The following is a 9552-nucleotide window of genomic DNA, read 5'->3' as shown; positions in this document are numbered from 1 at the left end:
CGTATTTCCCTAAACTAGAAGAAAAAAAAACTTTTGGGTGTTTCATTCCCACCAGCCAGTAATGCTGGTGGGCGGGCAGTCCCTCCGGACACTGCCGGAAGATAGGGCGGAAGGCCCTTTTCAGCCTTCTTTCGGGATTCGTGGGAATGAGTGGGTGGTGGTTCGGGTGAGAAAAATGGGACGAACGGAATGAAGACAGAAGAGAATGAAAGATTATCTGAGGAGTATTACTGCCTCAACAAAGATAAGAAACAAAATCTTATAATTTCCTATAAGTTTCCGTGATAAAATGCTGAACCAGAGGCAGAAGTGGATGTGGAAACGTACGCAGAACTTCCGCAGTTACGGAAGCGAAAGCAGAGGTCTGTTATATCATCTTTGATGTAGATCTTGACATATTGCAACCGCTACTAAATTGGCGGCGGTCACTCCGGAAAATTTTCTTATTTTTTTTTTATTAGTTAGAATTAATAAAGGGCTTATTTATTATGGATAGGCAGAGATGTGGGAATCAGACAATTTTTTGGTGCCTAATGAAAAACATTATCTACATTTTGCAGAAGATATTTACTTTACGTTTGTTAGATAATCTTGTAGAACGAAGGACGGGGAATTGTTTTTTGTTATAAATCGTTTTGAGATGTGTACGACTTAAATTTTGAATAATGTGTTTATTATTTAGAATTAATATATTGTTTAATTAGTTGCAATTAGGATCAAATGAAAACTTTTTGATAAATATTTATTGTTTCACTTTAAAATACTCTTAATGAAAAGAATTAATTTCCAGTGTGGGAACAAGAAAATAAGTTTCGTGGGTTTCCTGACAATCAATTAGGCCATAAAAACAGAACAACAGAAGATTTGTACAATAGTTCTTTATTTCAGGTTATTTGTTTTTATCTGGCGTTTACATGTGCGTAACAAAACGATTTTTCACGTACTTTATTGTTGATTTGCTGACCGTGGAAAAAATAGCATGTAGGAGTCCTGAATATTAACAATTTCACTGTCGTAAGATAAATTGCAGTTCGTTTGGATAAAGTTGGTCAAAATGTTATCACTTTAAAATATATGTGCATACATAGGAGGACGTAGTTTTGTAAACTTACCGGAAGTCATCAGGTCTACTTCTATCTTTGTTATGGGTATTTCTGTTTTGTGTTGCAACAAAAGAGGAAAAGTTAATTCAGATAGTGTAAAAGTGTCGCGTCGGTAACTGTAACCATTATTGTCGTCTCTCGTTTGAAATAATGGGTTCGAAAAGTTGGAATTACGATAAATTGTTGTCGGAGGAGAACTCCCAAAATGTGAATATTAATGCGTTTAAGTTTGGATTAAAACTAAAGCATGCATTGCATTTAAAAGGACGTAGTTCAACTCCTGCTAGTCCTACTGCACCTAAGACATCCAAGAACCATTTCTTTTCGCAACCAAACAGTACTGACGACGATTTCTTCAAATTAGAGAAAGCATATGTTATTTTTTTTTTGTCATTACAATTTTGAGAAAACTATTAAAGATTAGACCAGCGTTGCCAGCCTGTACGATAATTATGGGGACATTCAAATTTCTATTAAACGTACGATAATTCGTGCTTATGGGTTAAAAAAATATTTTTAAATAGTACCTAATATGTAGTGGGACTACGATATTTGTTTCTGCCAACCTGTTGCCTTGTTTTTCTATCTTCTTAATAGAACAAATGGTCATTTGAACAGTCTCTGGGTATTTTTACTCCTTAAAAATACAAATTTTCTCTAATTTACAACAGAGCCGGGCAAAGTCGACTCTTTTGATTCTCGAAAGCTTCTCAGGTACATCTGAAGAGCTGCTCCTTGCTAAACTAGAGACGGTTAACGGACTTTTACTTACAAGTCAGTGTATTGAAATGAATAGGGGATGCAATAAATTTGAGATCACTGATGAAATGCTATCTCGTTTTAATTGGAATAATCTTTATAAAAATAATAATAAGAATAATGGTGATAGAACAAATGGTCATTTGAACAGTCTCTGGGTATTTTCACTCCTTAAAAATATCAATTCTCTCTAATTTACAATAGAGCCGGGCAAAGTCGGCTGTTTTGATTCTCAAAAGCTTCTCAGGTAGATCCTAAGAGCTTCTCCTTGCTAAACTGGCGACGGTTAACGGACTTTTACTTCCAAGTCAGTGTATTGAAATGAACAGGGAATGCAATAAATTTGAGATCACTGATGAAATGTTATCTCGTTTTAATTCGAACAATCTTCATAAAAATAATAATAAGAATAATGGTGATGATAGTGATGACGGTATAATAATAAAACAGAATTAATACGTTGATTATTATTATTGTATTAGATTTTATTGTAAAAAAAATATTTTCATGTATGTTGAATAGTTGATTTTAAGAACTTTAAGTACAATTTTATAATGTTAAAATATATACACTATATGCATAGATATATAAATATATGTCGGAAAGTTGTTTATTTGTATACATTCAATAAAATTTAATTGTTTATGGACTCTAAAGAAAGAACTTTCTTCCAAAATGTTTAAAATCCAGTCCGAAATTCATTTTTCTCTGTCAGGAAAGTTTTTATAGTGTCATGTATTGATGGTATAATAGAACTGAGAAAACCACTAGGGTACACACTCTTTTTACAAATTCATACTCCCACCACTAGACTATTACTCCGATGCGCATGCGCAATAACGTACAATAATTTTCCTAATGAGTGCGAAATTCTATTTACTGAACTTGGCAACGCTGAACGTTAGTCACTGAGATGTCGTGCGCCACCGGGGTGACAGTGGTACGGCGGTGGTACAGTCATCTGGTGGCGTCTATTGTGGGCGGATGCCCATCCCGTGGCACCAGCTCAAGTCAAGGGTAACTCAGACATGCTGAAGGTTGAGTCGCTTTTCAGTTAGACTTAGTATTTTCGCAACAAGGTTTGGTAACATTGCAGCAATGTTTGGCAGCTTTACAGCTAAATTGGATAGCTTTGCAGCTAAAATGAGCACCTTTACGGCTGATTTGGGTAGCCTAACAGCTTAGTTTGATAGCTTTACAGCTACGTATGGTAGGTTTTTAGAAAGATAGCTAGTTGGCTAGAGAGAAGGTTCTTTTCTGATTTCTCTCGTGTTTGCCCGCTGTTTAATATGATTTCTGGATCTCGCATCTACAGATGCCGCATAGTACTTACGATCTTCATGATTGATGATTAGGAAGAAAAAACGAGAAAATGTAAATATTATTTAGTAGGATCATGTGATTGGTTATTGGAAATTTAAGATAATGAAATTAAGTATTCAATTTGGCCCGGACAATTTATTAGAACCAGCATGGACTCGATCGCACGTGGTCCATTTCTAAGAATTCCAATTATTTTATGACACCTGCAACAGTCAATCAAATCTACGCAGAGTGTTTACGAAAATCGCACTGTATTAATAGAATAGTATTAGATTTATGAAAATCGTAGCTGTTAATGAACTCCAGGCAGATTATTTTCGATGATCGGGTCATCTTATTATTATTGTATGACGTATGGAGCAATCCTCGCGGTCATCGCCGATCTATGTATGATCTGTCCGTCGATCAGACTATGATCTGGTATACTTGATTAAAGGAACCCTCAAAGGGCAGATGCTAGGATNGTAGTTTTGGTTAAAATATAGATGTCGAATTCCCTCCCGAGTACTAGCCGAGTTCCCTCCCGTTCATATCAACTCCGATAATTAAGTTAACGACTACTTACCGATTTTATTTATCGAAAATAAATATATATTTATAGTGCACTTCACACTTCAGTACTTCAATAAATTAATGATAAAATAATTTCAGAAAAAAAAACACATATCAGTTATGAAATGTTTATTTATTTAATTTTAAAATGGTTTCCCACTACCTTAACAAATTCAATGTTTGGAAATTCGTGTGCGTCTAGCTTTTTGATGCAATCATCTAGGAAAACTTTGTTAGTTTTAGTTTGTCTTGTTAACAATTTTTTAAAATTAGATGATGATGAAATTAGTATTTGTCCAATAGAAAGGTAGTCTGATAAAATTATTATTAATATTGTGGTGTCTATAATATTAAGATTAATATGTGATGTGAGGCTGTATTATTTAAACAACTCTTTATGACTTTATAGTGGCAATTAGCACTCAAGGTCATCCGCCGCCGTTGGGAGGCAATTGATGTATATTTAGGAGGGAATTCGACATATCGAAAATTTTAACCCTAATTAAAAACAGGTATATGGGAGAGAAATAGGTATTATCCAGTCTCCCTGCTACATCAATGTTTTTATCCCTACCACACGTTTTAATTTTTGGGTATTTTTCAAATCCTGAACAATTATGTTCTCCTTCAGTTGGTTTATAGTATTTGAACGATTTTTCCATATTATTAACTTGTTAATTAAAATTTAAGTAACATTCTCTGTCTTCAGTTTGAAATTAGAAAGTTTCTACTTTATTTTCCGAAATACAACTCATAATCAGTTTCTGTCTAGATATGTTTCAAGTACAATTTGATATGTATACTGTAGAGCGCAACGATGGGCTGAGGGTGTTTTAATAAAATAGTTGTTCATTTGTTTTAATTTAATTTGCAATTGGTACTTACAAATATGTATAAAATGTACTTACTTATTAAGTTACCATAATTTTGTTTTTTTTTTTCAGTGAAGGTTATTCTAATATAAATTCCGTGGAATCCCTTGTCAATAAGTTTTCCCAATGCGGCACTACTGGGTGAGTAACTTAGTTATTGTCTTAGTAGTACCCCGTGATGAATTTAATTCTCAAGATAAATACGTGTAATTAAACAACAGATAAAAATAATCGAACAATCTGTTTCCTACAGTTACTTAAAATAAGATATATATTTAAATTTACATCGTCATCAAAAAATAGAACGGTATTTTTTGGGTCACTTATTGACTCTATTTTTGATTTAGTTAAAGTCGAACTGAAAACCAAGTGAAATGTTTCTCATTTTTAAAAATATATTGCCTGCAAGAACACTTTTTTATTACATTTTTCAGGACATGTTTATTTATGATATATACGAGGGTGGATTGATAAGTTTCCGGCCTAACCAAGAGATGATGCCACTAGGCCTACCTTGAGGTGACATTCTATAGTACCATCCTTGGATAGCTTGTAGCTATAGTTTCAGCCCGATCTCCTTGCTAGTGTAGGTTTGACAGCACNATTAATTAATTTACTTCACCATATACATATACGTAAACATAATCTTTAAATTGTTTATAAAAAAGTGCAATCTAATACTTTATGAAAATTTCTATAATTAGCAGTCGTCATCTTATTTATTTCCTGTTTCTCTAGCAGCTGCGACAGTTAAAAGTAGGTATTATTACCTGCTGAAAGTAAAATAAATAACATAAATACAGACTTTTTAATTTTCAAACGTAGCATAACTGCAACGGAGCGGTCTGTAAAGAACAGAAATGATTCAAAATGAGTTATTATTTCTAAAATGACACTAGATAATAGCGCCGTAACATTTTTATTTAAAACCATGTGAAACAGTTAATAAGGAAAAACTGTTGCTGTTGTCACACCATCGCCGGAAATCGAACCCGCAACGTTTTAGTTTACACACCAATGCTCTGACCACTAAGCTACGAGAGGTGGACAACAGCAACAAAGACGAAACGTAAGAAGTCTGTTCAAAAAAGCGAATTTTGAATTCCCGCGGGTTACGTATATTCGATTTTCAATTTTTCTGTGACGTTATGTTGGTACTTATGTCTCTCAGTTATACCGACATGTTCGGCCGTGTTGAATGTACAATTAATTTTTGACAGCTGTTGTACTTACACGTGTGTTGGCTCGTTTTCGATTTTTGCATATTCCAGAAAATGGATAAAAAAATCTGTATCAAACTTTGTGTGAAAAACAAAATTAAGTGCGCTACCTTGGAGCGAAGCAACGTATAGCAGTGGTACAAAATATTCCTAGAGGACCATTCGATTTTTACCAATGTTTTGGGCATGAGATGGGTCGCCGCGAAATATTTCGACCAGTTTTCTTCTATTGCAAGGGTGTGGTGCATCATGAGTTCTTGCCACAGCGTAGAACGGTCAATAAGGAATATTACCTGCTAGTTATGCTTAATTTATTTTTGACTTTTGCACCATGATAACGTCCCTACTCACACTTCGTTGCTTGTGCGCGTATTTTTGGTCAAAAAAACATATTAATAATGCCGCAGATCTGGCTTCCTGTGACTTTATTTTGTTCCCAAAACTAGAAGCCCATGAAAGGACGACGCTACGCTACGATCGAGAAGATAAAGAAATGCCTTCCATGCCGGAAGGAGGAGCTGAACAAGATCACAAAAAATGATTTTTGAAGTGCTTCGAGGATTGGAGAAAACGTTGGCACAAGTGTATAATATCAGGTGGGGATTACTTTGAATGGGACAAAATAGATAAATTCACATTTTTTGTGATTATTTCTATCAGATCTAAACTTTTCTACAATGAATGAACAGTTTTGGAAGTGAAAAGAAAGATATTTATTTGGAATCCATTTTTTATTTGTTTAAATGAGGCAAACGACAATTTACTTTTAGTAACAGTCAAAACCGCTTACAGCGACGTCGCTGCCGGTTATAACGTTATAATGTGAAGGACTTGCCCTAATTACCAATTCTAAATAAACACCCTAATTAGAAGATCACTTATTGGTGACATCGTTTATAAAAGCGTATCTTATAGCGGCACTTCTTACAGTTTTCAAAGAAACGCACCGGCTATTACGTCCAAATTGACACTTCCTTTTTAACTCATTATTTACATAGACAAACTTCTACAACTCGAAATATTTTTTAACTGGAATATTTTTTTGTTTCCTTGACATTCATATTGTTTTACATTTATTTAAAACTCTTTAACTTGAATTTCTCTATCTGTCTAACTCGACATTCGAGTGGAGATTACGGATTGTGCCTTTAATTCGAATTTCTATTAATAAACTTCGAAACAGTCAGCCACAACGATAACAATCAATAGCTCGAGCTTTTGTGTTTGTGACGGTTTGATGATTATGCATTTACAGAGACAATCAGCAACATTGTTGAATTACTACCGATCGTTTTTGACTTCGGGTAAAAGAACCGATAGATATTTGCTAATGTTAAAAGCAATAAGGTCATCGGGCAAGGAGGAACGAGGCACTTATACTTACAGGTACTGTTTTTTCGTAAATTATCGAAAGTGTAAACTTAATAGGTAATTGGGTCACTTCAATAATTTCCGAATGTGATGTCTCTAACTAAAGATAATCACTATTTATTAAATAAAATATATACAGAACTATGTACAAAACTGAATTTAGCGGTAACAATTGGTCGGTTGGTTGGTACTGTCTCGGCGAAACAGCTAAGTCACTCTACTCTCAAAGGTACTTACTTACATGTAAAAACTGGTACTCCGACTTTCTCCTTTGGCGACAAAAAATTCTAAAGGGGGTGAAATTCTAAGAATCTTTGCCGTTAAAATACATACACATTCAAAGCTGAGGGTTCAAATGGTCATAAAAACAGGTACAAAAGTTATTTTGTTTAGCTTAAATAACGTATTTCTTTTGCTTCAAAAAATGAAAGAGGAAAAAATCGGAATATTTGAAAATAATTATTAGTTAAATTTTACTTATTACTAAAATACTGCCGAACAGGTACATACGTACACTACAAAAATCACTTTGAGTTTCGTAAAAACGTCAGGCATTTGGCGTACTTCATTTGCAGCGATCATGCACATCTGTGCAAATTATTAGCGTTCTACACTGGCATTTGATACACGTGCTGTTTCATACAACTCTATACAAAGAAGTCAAACCGATTAGATCAGAACTATGCGCCGCCTATGGTAAAGGATCCGTACGTCCAATCCAGCGTCTAGACAAATTTTCGCCTAGAAACAAAGAGTTGGACTGGCCCTTGTCTGAAATTTTAAATATGTTCTTCTCGTGAGGGGTGGACTTTCGGACCACCAACCATTTACTTAATTTTCTTGTTTTGTAATGCTCTATCACTTCCTGCAAGTTTGCTACTTATTTCAGAAATCCTGTATAGCTGTACATTTTCAATTTATACAAATAATAAACGCTACCTTTATTTATATACTATCTTCTCCAGCACTAAATTAAAAGTATACTTTTTGTGTACATGTTGGACTACAATCCCGAGCAATTTAGATAAAAAATTTAATTAGGAAGATAAGAAGGGAGGCAACTTTAGGATTCGCTTAGCCCCCGGGGTGCACTAATTCATGCTATACCAGTGAATAATAAGAAGGGCCAATAAATTAATTAATTTACTTCACCATATACATATACGTAAACATAATCTTTAAATTGTTTATAAAAAAGTGCAATCTAATACTTTATGAAAATTTCTATAATTAGCAGTCGTCATCTTATTTATTTCCTGTTTCTCTAGCAGCTGCGACAGTTAAAAGTAGGTATTATTACCTGCTGAAAGTAAAATAAATAACATAAATACAGACTTTTTAATTTTCAAACGTAGCATAACTGCAACGGAGCGGTCTGTAAAGAACAGAAATGATTCAAAATGAGTTATTATTTCTAAAATGACACTAGATAATAGCGCCGTAACATTTTTATTTAAAACCATGTGAAACAGTTAATAAGGAAAAACTGTTGCTGTTGTCACACCATCGCCGGAAATCGAACCCGCAACGTTTTAGTTTACACACCAATGCTCTGACCACTAAGCTACGAGAGGTGGACAACAGCAACAAAGACGAAACGTAAGAAGTCTGTTCAAAAAAGCGAATTTTGAATTCCCGCGGGTTACGTATATTCGATTTTCAATTTTTCTGTGACGTTATGTTGGTACTTATGTCTCTCAGTTATACCGACATGTTCGGCCGTGTTGAATGTACAATTAATTTTTGACAGCTGTTGTACTTACACGTGTGTTGGCTCGTTTTCGATTTTTGCATATTCCAGAAAATGGATAAAAAAATCTGTATCAAACTTTGTGTGAAAAACAAAATTAAGTGCGCTACCTTGGAGCGAAGCAACGTATAGCAGTGGTACAAAATATTCCTAGAGGACCATTCGATTTTTACCAATGTTTTGGGCATGAGATGGGTCGCCGCGAAATATTTCGACCAGTTTTCTTCTATTGCAAGGGTGTGGTGCATCATGAGTTCTTGCCACAGCGTAGAACGGTCAATAAGGAATATTACCTGCTAGTTATGCTTAATTTATTTTTGACTTTTGCACCATGATAACGTCCCTACTCACACTTCGTTGCTTGTGCGCGTATTTTTGGTCAAAAAAACATATTAATAATGCCGCAGATCTGGCTTCCTGTGACTTTATTTTGTTCCCAAAACTAGAAGCCCATGAAAGGACGACGCTACGCTACGATCGAGAAGATAAAGAAATGCCTTCCATGCCGGAAGGAGGAGCTGAACAAGATCACAAAAAATGATTTTTGAAGTGCTTCGAGGATTGGAGAAAACGTTGGCACAAGTGTATAATATCAGGTGGGG

The sequence above is a fragment of the Agrilus planipennis genome, unplaced genomic scaffold, assembly GCF_000699045.2.
Source record: "Agrilus planipennis isolate EAB-ADULT unplaced genomic scaffold, Apla_2.0 scaffold172, whole genome shotgun sequence".
In the NCBI taxonomy this organism is placed as follows: Eukaryota; Metazoa; Arthropoda; class Insecta; order Coleoptera; family Buprestidae; genus Agrilus; species Agrilus planipennis.
The sequence above is the reverse complement of the archived record's forward strand: the minus strand, read 5'-3'. Positions refer to the sequence as shown.